Source organism: Corvus hawaiiensis, chromosome 12, assembly GCF_020740725.1.
Source record: "Corvus hawaiiensis isolate bCorHaw1 chromosome 12, bCorHaw1.pri.cur, whole genome shotgun sequence".
Lineage (NCBI taxonomy): Eukaryota > Metazoa > Chordata > Aves > Passeriformes > Corvidae > Corvus > Corvus hawaiiensis.
The window spans coordinates 15,037,483-15,055,314 of NC_063224.1; the positions used below are offsets into that span (position 1 = coordinate 15,037,483).

The 17,832-nt window shown below is 41.1% G+C and overlaps 1 long non-coding RNA gene across 1 annotated transcript; it reads left to right on the forward strand.

The window, feature by feature from the left end:
• Positions 1-286: 286 nt before the first annotated feature.
• On the forward strand, positions 287-4,776 carry LOC125332155. Its single transcript, XR_007206374.1, has 2 exons — positions 287-972; positions 4,374-4,776. It is a non-coding gene; the product is annotated as an uncharacterized LOC125332155 (long non-coding RNA).
• The last annotated feature ends 13,056 nt before the right edge of the window (positions 4,777-17,832 follow it).

Sequence of the window (17,832 nt, forward strand, 5' to 3'; positions counted from 1 at the left end):
TGCTGGTGCCAGTGCATGTCCTCAGTTTGGAAGTGGTGAGCACTTTGTGTCTCATTCTCAGGGGACACAGGGATTCCTAGTCCAGAAGAAAAATGACTTGCAACCGGTGCCACCAGGGCTGGTTTCCTGCAGCATATCCAAAGCAGAGAGAGGTGTGGCTGCAGGAGAAATGCCTGAGTCTTTTGCAGTTTTTCAGATGATCCTGGAGAATCTCGTGTGACATTATAGGACCAAAAGTTCATCTATTATGGCCATGGTAACAATACACATCAGGATGGGACTACGAGTGGTTTGGGAGAGAATCTGGACCCCTCCTTCCTGTATTCCTCTGTTTAAATTAAAATGTTGAAAATTCAGTTTTAAAACCAAGCTAATCTTGATCTTCTATATAAGCGTTTCCTCTTGAGCTTTTTGGTAGCATGAAAACTGACCTTGATGTCCTTGGATAAAATCTATGTTCCTTGCAGTATTGAACATGATGATCCTTGCCCTGCAGGCTTCTCCTCTTCACACTAGCAGTGTCTGCGTGCCATCAGCATTGAAATAATGGCAAGTCATCTGGAAGCCCTCTGGAATCACTTTATCTTAAAAGGTCGTATTTAAGAGTAAAAAAAATTAAACTGAATAATCCATTTGTAACTTCATCTGGAAAGGGTTGGAATCCGATAGAGAACAGACTTGTAAAGATATTTGTGCACTTCTCATTTTCAGCAGTGATTAGTGTGCCATGTTTGTATCACTTTTACAGCCAACTGATGCCTAAAATCAAACTTAAGCCATAGCAACAGCAGAGCAAACATCAAGGTAGGGCTGATCTCTGAGCACGCCGATGGCTGGGAGAGGAGCCGGCGCTTCCCTTGAAGTTCCAACATCAAAGATGACGAATAACTCCCTTCTCAGTGTTCCAGCTTCTCACATCATCTGAGTATCCTTTGGCAGCAACAGTTGGCCCAAGCCTTGGAGCAGCAGCTGGTAAGTCCAGAGGCAGAACTGTGATGCCTGTGGCATCAGATGTACTGGAAACCCTTCTAAACTCTATTTTGAAGTTTCAGCATTTGTGTGGACCTAATTATAAGACATAGATTCCAATGACAGGCTGTGTGTCTGATTATGCATGGTGACAGGGCTTACACAAGGGCTGAGTGGTTACTGGCTGCTCTTAAAGGAGAGGACGTGGCTGGCAGCATGGGGAGACATGATACGGGCTCAGTCTGTGACCAGGCCAGGAGACTGAACTGCAGCTCAGATCAGCTTCTGTGGCTTCTCCCTTGGTTTGCTGTATGGCATTGGGTGAGTCCTTTAACTCCTCTGTGCAAAAGTGGTCCTGTGATTAAAATGGTGTTGCCAGCACCTGCTTGAAGGGCTGCTGGGTATTTGCATATGCTGAGTACTTCTGGGTCTCTATGGACTCATGAAAGCACAAGCAGATCTGTGTATATGTGGCTACCTTCTGCATATATAATGCATCTGTTTAATGTACATATATAGATATATATGTATATAAAATAGATGCATCCACCCATACACACCTATTAAATGTATTTGCATGTGTGAGTACACCCACAGAAACTTTTGGTTATAACAATATGACCTTATTTCATCGAGTCACCGCATCGGAGGACTATTTCAATGTTGTGAAGTGAGCTCCGCTGATCCAGGTCTTGGCTTTCAGAAACCAGTCAGCTTGTACCTGTACACATCTTCTTGTCGTCTTGGTGTGCTCCCGGCTGTTTTCTGGCACGTGCTGGTGCAGCAGGTTCTCAGGGAGGTGTGTGCAGGGTTGGAGCCTGTTCTGACACTACTTTAAAAACTCTGAACATAATCATTTGGTGTAGTTGATCAGTGTAGCAGAAAAGCTCACAATTCACTCATGCCTGAGCGTGGTAGTATTTAAAAACAAAGCATTTAGCTTTAGAAGTGCCTTAAGAATGACTAGGAAATGGAAGGCAGCCTTAACTATGGAAGACCCTGGGATTTAATGTTGCAGTGTACAGGGGCTTTGTGGTAAGTGACTGCTTGGACTGTGAAGCCTTGATACAGTGGGATGAACTGTACCATCATTTATACTGGTAAAATCCCTCATCATAATGGACAGGGCTCACTGGCATAACAGCTCTTGGCGCAAGAGTGAAATTGAAACTATGGCAAAACCCTGGAGTGCTTAGATATTGTTTTCAGAGGAGCCAGGATGCCAGTAGATCCCACTAAAATTTGTTTACTGGATCATTTAGGTGTGAATCTTCAAAGCAGTGTTTTGGAATTAAGTAAATGTTAAATTTCAGTGAAAACTTCAGCCTAACTGCTCCAGATTCTGTGGAAAACTTTAGTCTGATGCTTTAACCATGTAAGGTTCAATGGCTCCTCTTCTGTTACAGGTGTCAGTGAACAATAATAATAAAAAAATTGACTTGTGCAATGCTGAATCTACCAAGGATTCTTATTATACATTTATAAAATAAACCCTAATGGCTTTTTGGAGTGGTTATGGTGTAGTCTGTCAATGTATATTAAGATTACTATGATAGCTCATAGCCTTTATGATAAAAGCATGCAAATTAACATAGATATCTGCAGAACTTTGCATACTTTTTGTAATTTAATACAAACAGATCCAGATTTACAGAACCATGCACACAGAAATCGTGTGTGCACATTTTTTGCGCGTGCATTGCTGACCTTAAGCAGGAGAGAGAGAGAGAGAGGAGCAGCTCACATGGTTCAGATCTGCACTGAGGTCTGCGGCTCCGCATGCCAAATGAAACACAAGGCGACTTTTGATGGCCAAGTGAGCCATCAAAAAGGTTTTTTAATGGAAATGCTGTCACACTCTTAAGTAGAGTACTGCTGCCAGGCATCACATCAATAATGCAAACTTTGGAAGACAATCTTGCAAACTAAATAGCCAAGAATTCTGAAGTATTTCTATAAAGAAAAAAAGAAAAAAGGTGATCATTATGAAGAGGGGGGGAAAGCCATCAAGTGAAATTTAATTTTGCATTCAAATTTATTATTGCTGTCTGTTCCCAGTGCTGAAATGCCTGTTTACTTGCAAAGGACAGTTTCTTTCCATAATGAATCATAGTAACACTTAAATTAAGCACAGTAAAAGAATGGTTAATGTCATAACACGCTGACAATTTAACCTGGCCAATATTTTTATTGCCTTGTACAATAAACCTAACAGAGCACAACTTGCTTTTTGACTGGTGGAAAATCGGTTATGAACCGCCAGGGAATGACCAATTTTTCAAATGCAGCCATTCAGTCACACTATAGCCACTAATACTTTTTTTTTTCTGTACACTATTGCTGTTATAATCTTTTGAGGATATTTTATCACGGCAATAACCTCCTCGAAATCAGTCTTTACTGCAGTTAATGACTGGACAGCTGGAGCATTAACTGGCCTTGGCTTTGCCTCTAGCCATTAACTAACAAACCAGTTGTTATCTGCAGGTAACAACCAATTTCTTGTAGAATTTTCTTGATAAAGTGTCTCACTGGATAAAAGTTGTGGGCTTTTTCCCCCTTCTTTCGTCAGCTAAGATCTAGCAAGTCTAAGATAATACACAGAGAAAGAATTGCAGAGAAGTAGCAGTAAGTAAGAGTATTGTGAAATAAGTTAAACTATAAACCAAAATTCATACAGTGTTGATTGTTTACTCCTGCCAGAATTTTTGTAACATTAATAAAAGATGACTCTATTATATCTTGCTCACTTAGGTGTGGGGTGTGGGCTGTATTCAAGAGTGGACTTTGGGGGCTGTGTCACAGGGCACTGCTCGGGGTGGTCCCCTGACAGCATCACCACATGGCACAGCCCTCCCCAGGGCAGAGAGGAGACAACAGCAGGGCCATGGCAGCTGCTGGCCATTTAGGCACAGACACAGACGTAAGAATGTGGAGACTGCTTTTAAAGTGCCTTTCATCTTCTCAGCAAGTATCGAATGGAGACACCAGTTTAATTCTGTATATGTTGTACTTTATTAAATGGGTATTATTTTTGAGGGCCTTCATAAAATTTTAGCCTTTCTGCTTGCAGTTCAAAGTTATGAAATGTTAACCTCTGTTTTGTTGCACCATTGTTTTAAAAGTAGGGTTAGCAGATTCAGATGAAATCAGTGCATTACTGAGGGCTTTAAAGTGGAGATCCACAGCATCGTTAAATAGAAGCAGAATAAGTAAAATGTACGAATGAAACACCTATAAAAAGCCAAGCTCTATCATGCCATAAACAATGATGTTTTAAAACTCTTAATAGGCTTAATAACAGTTTATTATTTTACCTTAACCCTTTTAAATGCCTTGTTTTTCCAGCTTTTATCTTGGTGGTACTGAGCTGTTAATACTACTTCTTAAATTTTCCCCTCTAGGTATATTTTCCAGGAGTGAATATGAAGAAAAAGTAAATGCAGCCACGCATTTCCTTTTAAGAAGCACAGTAGGCACTGTGCCCAAAACCCTTCCTGGGCTAGGTTGTGGGATACAGCAAATATCTTGCATCTCTTGTACTTAGAGAGGATTTCTAAAACTGAAGGTGAAAATCCTGAATCAGTAGGAGCCTGGATGGCAGGTCAGTGTCTCCCAGGGGTCAGGATCCTCCCACAGTGTCTGGCTTTGCAGCGTCCCTCATAGCTCCCATCTGCCCCACACACAGGGACCATGGCTTGCCCCCCCTCCACTGTGGATTTTTATGTTTTTCCAGATGTTTCCACTGGAGTCTTTTGCAAAACATTTTATTGTCAACCAGAAATAAAAAATTAATAACAACCAGAATTTCTAACCAGAGAGTCAATTTCAAATTCTGTTACATTTTGAAATTATTTTAATCTGGGAAGTTCTGGGGGATTTCTGGTGGTAAGGGTTTGTTTTACACTTGGAATTACTGTGTATTCTGTGCATATGCAAGTTGTTCCCTTTCTTTTTGGTATCCATGTAGAACTGGCTCATGCTGTGGGAGAGTTCCCTTGGACATTGATGTAAGGATAGACCCCCTTCACTGCATGTGTACTAACTACCAATATTAGTTGCAATTCAAGCATTTCTAGCAATTTGAATGAATCCAGTGATTTTTAAATCATTCTTAATTTCATATGCCTACTCCTTTACTCTCTTTCAAGTTACTGAAAATGTAAGGCATTCTAAACATTCCTGATCATTCTTCACTGCTTTGGTCCTATAAAGCCAATCTTTTCCAAAGTTAAGCACTTAAAAATTTGAAGTACTCCAATAAATTTAAATTGGCATATTCTGTGCATATCAATTGAGAATTATTAGAGCATTAGTGCCTAGGAGTGATGGCTGAGGGCATGCAAACCAGTTCATACATTGATTTTTAATGACTTTTTATTGATTCTGTGCTTTTTGAACTTGATACCCTTAGGTTGCCTCTTACATAGAGTTAACAGGTTTGTGATGATACACCAAGTTCAGAAGAGGCATCGTTTTCCTCTTACACTTTTTGTTTTCTCCTTATGGCTTACTATTATAAATTGCTTACATGCAAATAGCAAATATACTTGGTCTGTGGCTTTAAAAATGGTGATTGTCACTTTAACAGGATATGGCTCCTCATGTTCCCCTGGCTTATCTGTAGACCAGATTTCTGTTCAAACCTTTAAGGGTCTCTCCTTCCCTCGGTGTGAGCACACAGTGTTCACCAGCAATGATGGATGTTCTAGACCTGCCCTGATAGGATTCTTAGTAATTTTTAAATGTCAATCTTAATTTGTCAGGCCAAGATATTGTGGGTGTCATAAAGCACAAAGTGAAAATGCACCTTAGTACTTTTACATTTTGAAAATGATTCATTTGTATTATGAATACAGACCTCTGCTCTTTATGTAATTCCACTGTATTTATTAATACTTTGGTGTTAACCTATTAACCAGTGCACTGTCAGTGCAACCTGCACTGGGGCTGACTGGGGCAAGCGGGTGTTGTACTGGTGACTGCCCTCCTTTGGAGGAGGAGGAAGGCTGGGGAGGGTGCACAGGCTCAGAGGAAAGGCTGGGAGACCATTTGTGGTATGACTGGCCTGAGCTGGGCTGGCGAGCTGTGGGAGGGGTGGGCTGTGGGGGCAGCTGGTGGCAGCCTGGGGACATGTCCGGCTGATGGATCAGGAAGTCTCAGGGAAGCACCACTTTGAACCAGTTACACCACCACCCTTCCTTGGGTGTGAGATGTGCTCTTTCCAAAGTTTTCCTATGTGGGTCACAACAGGACAAGTGAGAATATTTCTAATAGATTCAATTCTTGTGGGTTTTTCAGTGCTTCTCCCCTGCTGCTTGGGCTGTGTCGTGTGAGTTTTTCGGGAGGCAGTGATTCCAGTTTCATTTCGTGGGGAACCAAACGCTCAGACTGCATGGCTGTGATGCTGTTGCTTCTAATTCCCTTGCTGAGGCTCGTGCCAGGAAGCGTGGTGACCATCAGCCGCAGGTGTCCCTCTCTCCCCCCGCCCTGAGATCCCCTCTGGCCACAGTTAAGGCACGTAGCAGTCTGAGGAGACATTAATTGCTGTTAACTGCAATGGGCACTTCTGTATTTGGGCTTTGTTTAGGGCAAATTCCTCTGCAATTGCATTGTTAGAAGCCACGGGTCTGTTAACATTGGAGTTATTAGGCCATGTGCTTTCTGTGTGTTGTCATAGTCGGAACAACACCAGTGTAAACGTCTGTGCTGGGCAGGGGAAGTGTTAAGTGAAGAATAAAAACAAGCCCAAATTCCCATTTGGAAACTGCATGCCTCAACAAATACCACTGTTCATAGCAAGTTATTAGCTTCTTGGTTGTAATTCTGGTCCTTTCCTAAAGGGAGGTGGAAAAAAGCATGTAAAAGAAATTTTTGACACTTCACGGTGTATTGAATGAACAGCAGAAAGCTCCCCAGTCTGCCCATTCCCATTTGCAGCTTGGATGTGGCTGAGGAAACACTTCTTTCTCCTTTTCCTTGTGATTCCCTGTGTCTTCTGGTGGCAGCACCCTAGGCATCCCAGAATGCACGTGAATAACACACCTTCAAATCAAAAACCTGAAATGTCCCTTTTTTCGGGCCACTGTGTATGAGGCACCTGTAAAAAGCCTTTTTGTCCTCCCAAGTAGGGAGGAGGTCTCTGCCGTGGGCAGTGCCAGGGCTCACTAGTGGGCAGGAGCTGCTTTTCCTGCACAGGGTACCAAGGAGGGAAGCACAGCATGTCCTGGGTGACAGGGCTGACCCCCTCACTGGGGGCTGGCAGGGGTTACCTCCCTGAAGGTGTGATGAGGAAGTGGGAAGTAGTTAAATGCCCTCTGGGAGGTTTAGGGGAGCATTTGCTGGTGGATTTGGCTGAACTGAACTTCCATGTCTGTATCTGAACTGAACATTTTGAAATATACTTATTACAGACCATTCACTCGGTACTGTTACTGCATGTGGCTGAGTTTCCTACAGCGTCCAAATCTGAAATGTCCCTGTTTTTCTCAAACCAGCTATGTATGAAGGACCTGCAAGAAGCCTCTTTCTTCTTCTGAATTTACAGTGTTCACCTTCTTTTGTTTTTGCTATGTGCCTTCCAGAATTAGAAGATTCAGAGTGAGAAATGTGATTTTTATATTTATTTAGAAGCCACTCTGAGCAACAGCACATTTACTAACTTGGTTCATTTTTATTCATTTTTTTTCATTGCTTATTAAACCAGTGGAAATCTTTCCATTGTTTTCAGCTGGTTCTGGCTCAGAACTTCATGGTGCTTGACAGTATTTAGTAGGAGCTGAAAGATTTGGACTTTTAAATCATGCTATATTATGGTCTTCTGCCATACCTGTTTCTTAATTGTATATGTAATCCCAGTGTCTGCTGCTGTGTATTTCTGGTTGAGCAGTTTCTGTTTAGTTAAATTTTCACAAGTATGGTGTTATGAAACAGTTAAGCAAAAAATCATCAATATTATATTTGTCAAAAATGGGAAACTAAATATTGAGATCAGTTTTATCCATTCATTAGTTTATGGACACCGAGTCCTCTGAGTAATGTCACAAATTCCCTTGCTGTCTCTCAGTGCTAGATTTATCATTTGGATCTTTGATATAATGGAAAGATACATTAAAAACTGATACAGTCAGACAGGTCCCAGTGGGGTGTACATCTGTGTCGGCTTTTACGTCACGGTTCTCTCAGTCAAGATTTGGCAGGAGGTTATTTTATCCAGAAGTTGCTCTGGAATGTGCCATGCACTTTTCATAGGCACGTAGTGTCTTCATGTGAGAGCAGCTCCCCTCCCTCAGCCTGTGCAGCGCGGCTCTCATCCGTGCGTGGGTCTGAGCCGCGCTCGTGTCCCTGAACGTCAGCCCCGCACACCTTTGGGCTGTGGCACGTGCCAGAGGGGCTCTAGGAGCCAACGTCATCCAGAGGGCACTGGGAATTCCCACAGCTGCCATGTGCTGTGAACTGTTTGCATTTTTAGCAAAGTTCAGTGTGATTCTGTTTTATTCTTTTATATTGACTTTCTAAATATATTCCAGTGCTGTCATTTCCCTCAGGAACCTTTACCGAATCCATGGATTTAGAGTTACTATTATAACATATTACAGGACAATTAATTTGTAAGCACTGTAACCTGTCCTAGAAAGCAGATTCTGAGAGGAATACTTTTATCCTTATAATTTAATGTATCATGTAATGAAAACTAATCTATGTAGTTCAAATTCAGACATTAGAACAAGTTAAAAGGGTCAGTATATACAATAAATTTCCCTTTGCCAATTTACTCAGTTAATTTAGACATTGCCTTTTCACTTAACTCATTAAAACTTTCTTGCCAAGTTTACTTATCTGTGTTAAGGGTACAATTAATATTGTAATTTTTAATTATCCACTTGGTTTTATCAGAGCCAAAGTGTTTCCTTAAGTGTGAATATCAAAATAGAGCCTATATTTTTTAAGAAAGTGAATCACTCTAATTTCACTAATTCCTTAATAACACAAATATTTGTGTATCTTTCTCCTTTCTCTTTATGCATCAATAGTTGTGTTGTTTTGTTTTATTTTATAACCTTAGCATAATATACTACTGAAAGCTATATTTTGTACTACTTAATTCTGTACCACTCATTCTGATTTATGGCATCATTTTGTTTCCAGCTCACTCCTTATCTTCAAAAGGCTTGATCCAAAACTCATCAAATTCAGAGGAATAGATCCCAGTGGGCTTTGGATTAGACTAGTAGGGTGAAATTGTGGACTTCATGAAGTTTGCATTACATGTGCAGATATGCAGTACTGAGATTACTTGATTGATTTCTAATTCAGCTTCTTCTATTTAGGAGCAAGTTCTTGAGAATCCTGGCCATGCACTTGAAATTTAAGAGACCATTTTAGTTGCATATATTCATCCATTTTCTTACTATGACATTTGAGAATACATTTATTTGCCAGTTTGATTTTATCATCATTATGGAGGGCTCATGTTTCTAATTTCTCCTACAGTCTCTTGAATTGTTAATGTTAACTCCTACTGAACCCAGCCTTGTTTCCTAACAGAGGGATGCCATTCTGAACTGGTATTGATGCTGAGCTGTTAAAAATACTTTCTTCAGCAATGACAGGTTTACAAGTCATAATAAAGGACATCTCATCACAAAAGTAGGGAAAGGAGTTAATGCAGAAGACACCTGGTAAATAATATTACAACGTATTTATCTTGTTATTTCTTAGTTATAGATGTATGGAGTGATAGATATAGGATTATGAAATTGATTTCAGTTCTTCAGTACAGGAGAAGCTGTTTTGTCATCTTCAGCGCTCTTGCTTTTCTTTTTCACCTGACTTTGTTAAATTGCAACACCCTGGACATATCTTCCATTATATAGCAGCTGGAACATTCCTGGGTTTGCCATTAACTTGACAGTTCCTAGCATTCTGTCTGGCTATGTATATAGACTGCTGCACATGAGAGCCATTTGATTAAATAAATACAGAGGGAGTGTGTTAATGTGAAACGATTGTAACAGATACTAGTAGATAATCATGGTGTGCTCCGAGCTACCTTAAAAAGCATTTGTGATATATGGCTGTGCTGCCTGATCCATGGCTATTGTGCAGCTGATTAGCTGTGGTGAGAAATTACTCATTCCCTTGTATTAACTACACTGTTTAACTACACTGTTTCCACCAATCAGTATGAAGTATGCCAACTTTGTTTAGCCTGTGCACTTGTGCAATGATGAACAAGTAATGCATAAAACAAACCCTCCTACCTAATCAAACATTCCTCAGAGATTTGAAAACAGAAACAAAGGGTAAATCCATTCATAGATTATAATGGTAAAACAAAATAAAGTTTGACATACATATATGGAAACTATGAACACGTGATACGAATATTTTTTTAAACAACAAGTTTGAATTATTAATAAATGCAAAAAATACGTTTTAACACAAAATGGAACAATTGGAAGGATATGTTTCTTCAGAAGCACAAGGATCAGGAAAGATCTCTATTGAATACAAGCACTTTTTTCCCCCCTCTTGCTTTCCATTTTAGCCTTTTCAAATGTCTGTCTAATGGCTGTAGTTGGGAGAAGTTTCCCTTTTTCATCCCTGAGCTTGCAGTACAATCTTCATTCTCTGAGTATATAATAAATGAAGTTTGTTAACCCTCGGGGTGTGAAACCCATTTTTCTCTTCTTGTCCTACGGTGTTAGGTGTTGCAGACAGCTGACGAGCAATCCTTTAGGAAGGACTGCAAAGCTGTCCAGGAAAGGGCTTACATTTAATTTTGTCATATATCCTGGTTACCAGGTTATTTGATTTTAAGATAATTAATGGATCTCTTTATGGGTATATTTTTTCTTAGTCATCAAGAAAGCCCAAAATATTCGATAAGAATGATTTTATTGGAGATTAGTAAATATCGACAGAAGGAGATACCAGAAAGTTCAGAGAGTTTTGGACTTTATTTTCCCTTATCATTAGATTTGAACTAGCACAGTGCTTGCAGATTTGAGGGGGACTGTGATGAGACACCACTGTAGGCATTTTCACTGGTGACTACACGTCAGTTAGGGGCTTTCATTCTGTCCTTCCTTACAATTCTTACTGGATTTTGTGTCTGCTGGGTGAACAGATAAAGCACAAAATACTGTTCAATATAAATGCTAAAAAAAAAAAAAAAAAAATCCTAAACTGAAACCGTCATAAGCAATTCAAAGTAAAGACAACAGAGTCTTTAACATTGAGCCCTTAGAGGAAACAGTGTGAGGGAACAACAACGCCAGCTTTAACTTTGAATTCCCAGTTGTGCTTTGGCTTGTACCTCAACTTAAACATTAATCAGATGCTTCTCTGCATTTCATCTCCTCATTTGCAAAAAAATCTTTGCTGAAAGGTTATATAAAACTCATTATTTACCTGAGTGACCAGAAAGGCTCTCAAAGTGCCATTCCAAGCTCTCGGGTGAATGCTTATTTATAGTTTTTTAATAGGCATTCATTACCTGATGGATTGGAAAGACTCTTTTTGAACCAGTTCCTGTCTATTGGTTAAATACAGATTGATAACTTTTTCTTAAAAAGCTTATTATTAACCAGATAAGCTCATCACCTTTGGATTTCTAAAGTGGTGATTAGTTTTAGCTTCCAAGTATTCAAGACTTTCACTGGTGTAACTTGAATTTTGCCCAGTGGGCCATATTCTGGAAGTTAATTACAGTAGTGCAATGCTTGCAAAACTCTGACTGCAGCGGTAACATAAGCCTGTTTGCACAAAGAAATACCTCAGACCTGTATTGCTGCTCGTATATTGGGTAGTCCAAGCACAGGGTGTAGAGGAGGTAAAAGGGTGCAGCACATTTTAAAATTCCTGTGAGCTTGGTTGGAAACACATTGTTAGGCATATTTTGATGCCTAAAAAGACATAACAAGTCCTATTCACACCTCTGTGCAATTTGCACAGTCTTTGAGCTTCACTGATTTTGCTTGGTGTATCATTCTGCTTTTGGGGATTTGCTTCTAGCTTAAATTACTGTGGAAACAGAAAAAAAACCCCACACAGTTTTCACAAATGCAGTTTGGCAGTGTGGGCTCAGAATCCCCATACAAAATACCTCTATGGGTGGCTCTCAATGGCTCCCATTCTTTGTGAATTGAGATTTACCCCTTCTCAGCTGTCCCTCCCTTGTTGGTGCCACAGGCAATGCTCCCTTGGCTGCACAGGCTCCTCACCCACCTCTGCAGCTCTTAGCACATCTGTGGGACTTCAGAGAGACAAGTCCTGGCTAAAGAGGTGTAAAATAACATGGCCATACATGCTCATGCCTTGTGATCCAGGGATCTTCCAGGGTCTAACTTGTATCTTAAAATGGTGCTCTTCAACAGCATCAGTTGAAACTTAAATCCAACGCAAGGATGAAATGGAATGATATGAAAAAAGAGCCCTTAATTTGAAATGTTCCTGGAAAATGGGTAGGTTGTTTGAATTCTCTGGGGTTTCCATGTGACTCCTAACAAACTTGAAAACTTGAAACCTTGTTTTGCTTGTGTTTGTTATTGCTAATTTACAGGGCATAAGAATGTCTCTTTGGTTCTGTCCTTTTCATTGTCCACTTTTTATTCCATTCTTTAAAATTTCCAACTTCCCGTTCACCCTTTTTTTCCTCTGTGGGGTAAATATATGTTGTTAGAAGGAGCACTGAACACTCACTGGAGAGAAATGTCCTTTCTCAGCTGTTTAGGCAGAGTAAGTTTTCAACCATCTCAGACAACTCCTACATTTTGGCGTTACTTCCCAGTTGTTTCAGAGATGGTTTCCCCCTTCAAATGCCTCTAATTATGCAAAGATGCTTTCCACAAAACAAAAAAAGACTCAAGTTTCTTATGTAAAATTAAATAGCATCTGGAAAAAACTCTTTTGGGTTAAGTGAGAAAATTGCAAATAAAAACCCAAAGCCTTAAAGCCCCTTGAGGTTAACAGAAAGGCAATTATAAAGGTCATAGTGTTGGTGTTCTTTGACATCACTTTTGCTGTTGTAAAAGTTTGGTGGAAGTGTCTATCTTAACTATTTATGGTATTACTTTTTAGGAAACCAGTTTCCCATCTGGTTAAGAAATGCTTTAAATTCTGTTTAAAATAATGTAATCAAACCCAATTATACTCTTTGCCTCCCTCTGCTGGCTGTGCAGACAGTGTTAGTTGGCTTCTTGTGTGACCCTCTCATTGTAAGCCAGCCGGTTGATTACAGCAGTCTTCATTTCAGGGTGGGTGAGCAGCTATATATGAACAGAATAATGGAAACAGGAGCTTTTTAAAGATACAAAAAATCTTTATTTTTGAGTCTTTAAATTATTAGAAACGTTTTTTATTAAAGAAGGTCCCTCTAACCTCTCCTGAACTCATATTCTGGACTGGTTTAGGTGAGGACAGGAGAGTCATATGCAATTTCTTTGAAGAAAGGCCAGGTGCTGAGGTACAGCAACAATATTTTGGCAGGAAAATGGCAAATCAAATCCAACTGTCCAAGAGGGCTAGATATGAGCAGAGCTGAACAAATCTTTGTGTGTACACACATCATTCAGGTGCTTTGCATTACACAGAGAGCTCTCCACTTCATCAGTTTTCAGATGTTCTGCTCTTCACTGGTGTCCCTCTGTATTGATGTATATTCTTCACATACATATCATAGCCAGCTCAGTCCTTTGTCCCATTCCCAGAGCCTCTGCAACTCTCCAGGGATGTTGCCTAAATCACTTTCAAGTGTCCAGTCTCCTGTGAGGATGTGAGATAGTCCTCTTTGTTTTGTTAGCACTCTCAGAAAACAACCCTGAAAAAGAACCTATGGCACAGTACCGTGGAGCCTCCCTAATGACAAAGCTAGGGATGTAATTTTCTCCTCCAGGTAATTATTTTTCATGTTCTTGGGCATCAGTTTTAGTAGAACTTTTGGTCTTGTGTCTGTACCTGGACACTCAGAGTGACTCTCTCAAGGGGCAGGTGCAGTGGGAGAGCGTGAGGGTGTGATTTTCATTAAAGCTATTTAGGGGAAAATAAAAAAATGGAGACACAAGTATTATTTGGAATTGCTTAAAACAACTCTTGGAAGCAAAGCAACAACACTAAATGTCCATTCCATCTTTTTTCTGGGTGTTCGTATCACACCGCGCCTGCCCGGACCATGCTGAGACTCTCACGTGCACTGACTGCAGCCCCAGCTGCTGTCCACTGCCCACCCACCACTACTGCCCCTCCGTGGGACCCGTCTGCAGCTCCCTGTGCCCAGGCTGCTCTGGGCATGGCCGTGCTGGGGATGATGGAGGGAAGCCCGTGGGCTGCTGCAGCTTGTACTCAATAGCTGGTGTTTGTGGTAAGGGTACAACAAACCACTGGGCGTAAATCACATCTCTTCGGACATCCACAGCTGCGCCAGTTCTTAGGAGCTCTGTGATTATTATTAGTTTAAAAAAGAGCCTGTTCTGAACCCCCTGGGATGGTGTCCCTGGGGTGGGTGTGAGCAGTAGGCAGGGGCCACGCTGGCTGTGCCACCAGGGTGCTGTGTCCCAGGCCAGCAGTGGGTGAGCTCTGCCCTGCCCTCAGGCTCGCAGCCCACTCCCACCCTGGCAGTGTTTTCTGGCTGCCATCACCACGGGGCACTGCTGCCAGGGACAGCCCTGGTGCTGGCGTGCCATGGCCAAGCTGTGCTGGGTGAGGGGGCCCCATCTTTGAGTCCACCTCACCCAGCACAGCCTGTGCGCTGGACCCCTGAGGGGAAACGCCTTCACTCGAATTGTGTGGGAAACCGTCCTCCAAAATCACTTGCGGTCTGCCAGGGGTCTCTTCAGATCCTCCCAAAATATCCCAGGCTTTCTTCAACCTCAGATACCTGCTGTGATCTTTGGGACCAGGGTGGAAAGAAACAGGAAAAGTTTAAGGAAACTGTTGAAAAGTGGGATATTGGTTAGGATAGTTGAGTAAGAAGAAATGCTTACCCAAAAAACTATTCTGGAGGCTTGCCTCAGCGGTAAGATCTCACTGTCTCTTTTAAATAGCTCCTGAAGAGCTGTGACAGACTGCGAACAGGTTCAATGTGCATTTGCTACAAGAGCTAGGTCAGTGCTAATGCACTTTAAAGTTGAAGTTCAGCTATTCTTTCGGATATTTTTCCCAGCACTTTCTCCTCCTGATCAATCATAATTCCTGGTGATTACACCTGGAGAAGGAGACCTGCTATACCAATTCCACATAAATTTAAATGTTAAAATTTAAATCCTGGAGCAACAGTTGTCTCCTGATCTTCTACATTGTGCTTGTTCTGAGACTTACTGCAGCTTTCACTCTTGCTCTCTTGGAGAGTATTGGAGCCCCTGTTGTGCTGAATGGAAGATGGGCACAGAAGTATGTCCTGCATGGCTTTATAAATGCTGTGCCCTTATTCTGGAAGCAGAATTTGCTCGATTCCACTAGGTGGATCTATTGAGAACATTGCTCACCCTTTAATGTAAAAAGTGTTTTTCACTTAAGAGAATAAAAAAAAATAATTTTTTTTTTATTATCACTTCACTAAGCTCCTTATGTTCTAAAAAACCGCAAAGGTGACCACTTTTGTCTGTAGAAAGCTGTAAAGCCATGTATCAGTTTGTCAGTCCACAATACCTTGAAGGACTTTTTCTCTTCATTGCAGTTTTGCCTTTATTTTGCAAAGGAAAAGAGTCAGTGCTATGAGAGGGAGATGTGCTTCCACAGTGACCTGGCTTTAGATGCTGCTTCCATTGCATTTCTTCCTGATGTCCATTTTGTACTCTCATTTGGATCCTTTCCTGATGGCAGTGTTTTGATGAATTTTTGCAGTGACTTTATCACAAAAAATGGCCAACATAGGCTCCTGACCTTAGTATCTGCTTTTAGCTGACCCATGCAAGTTGTCTGTGATGTGAGGCTCAATGATAGTTGACTACTACATTGAGGATGTGGATTTATCTCCTAAAAACCCCTACATTTTTTCAGATTCTGATTATCTTGACACTGTGATGATGGTAAGTACAATCTTGGTTGGTCAAATTTATAAAGAGATATTTATTTTGGTCATGGCCCCTGGGAAATAGCTTGTTCTCAAACGGATTCTGCCTCTAATCTCTTTTGAAAGCTGGGACCTCAGAGTCCCTTTACCAAGAAGCTTTCTTAGAATCTGTGCCACTGGGAAAACCTCCACCCACCTTGTCAGTGTACTGGGGTTGTGCCCAGGAAACCCCTGTGTTTGTAACAGGCATTTTGAAAGGCTTTTCCTTTTTTTTTCCTGTGAGTGTTTTATTTATGTCTTCTTGAACCATGCTTCAGCAACTTTCTTGCTGGCTGACTTGTGTTTTCACTGGCTCAGACTGCCATGTAGATCGCACCACCTGTTCCAGAGTTTGCTGAAACATTTATTGCAAGTTTTCTGAAATCCCTTATTTAAAGTCCCTGCTATTAGATGATTTCTTTTATGTGCCTTTCCTTATCAATATTAAAGACCTAATGTTCTGCTCTTCCTTGGAGAAGAGACCCCCTCCTAAAGGCATTAAGCTTTCAATGGGCTTCTTCAGCCTTTGTTAAAAGAATGCCCAGTTGCTTATCAACTCTTTTTAGCAAGAAAATGCTGATCACACTTTTTAAGAACAAAGGCAGGATTATTCCGTGGTCCTTCCTTACAAAGCAAACAACTTATAAATATTTAAATATATAAAGCTAATGTTTCTCTCCCACCCATTGTGTAAATTACTGTATGAACAGTTGTCTTTTGCTAGTTTCCTGTGTAAAGCCTTGTAAAATACTCCTCCAACCTGGACTTTTGTAGGATTCATCAAAGCTGAGGAGATTTGGGATATTCCCTGTTACTTACATCTGTCTGAAATGAGGTCTTCCAGAAGGCAGTCATTCCACAAAGGTAGACATCATGGCAAAAGGTAATGTTGCCTGGCTGAGGAACTAAGCTTTCATTTCTCTCTTCCTACTTTTTAAAGTTTGACAAGTCTGTAGCTGACAGCTTTTCCTCCCTGAGAAGGTGCCCACTATGTGCTGAGGCAGTGCCAAAGCCTTGCTGAGTAAGGCACACAATGTACATCTCCTCTGATCTTTCCCTCTCTCCTCTGTAGAGTTTTTACCTTGTTTTGAAGAGGCAGAGTATTCCTTCCTACTCATGGAGGAGGCACAGAAAGGATTAAAACCAACCAAAGAAGTTGAAGAAGTAGCTAAGGACAGTTGAGATGGCATGAAGGCTTTGAAGAGAAAAGACCTTTCCCTGGATGCAAGAAAAGAAGAAAGGAACAGCACTGAAAAATGGGGAAAAATAGGAAGCAGTACTGCAGGGAACTACAGAAGTGCTGATGGTGCCTGAGGATATTATGAATTCTGAGAGAATGTTGAAGCAAACTCTCCCTGAGCTCAAATCTGAGATGTTCTGAGTCCCAGCTAACCAGTATTCATTGCTTAGGTGCTGGAGCCTGTCATTCTGTCAACAAAATGTGGAGGTCTCTTGTCTTTGGGATGCACTGAGCCCATGGATCTACATTATCTCTTCATGGTCAAATTTAGGCCATCCCAGCCCAAATAATCACCTCTGTGAGGCCCTGGGTAAGACAGTTTTGATCAGTCTCATTAACAGAATCCTCCCTTGGCAGCACCCTTGCCTGCAAGTAGTAGCCCTGCTCTTCCAGATTTTGATAAGAATTTGGTTGACATTTTCTTCCTGTAGAGTTGAATTGGATGATCATCTGGACCATCCAACTGACTATGAGAAAAAAAAAAATAGAAGTAAATTTGATTTGTGATTGACCAGTACTGGACCACTGCTCTGCCCTCATCTAAGTGAGGGTTTAGTACTTAATCTCAACT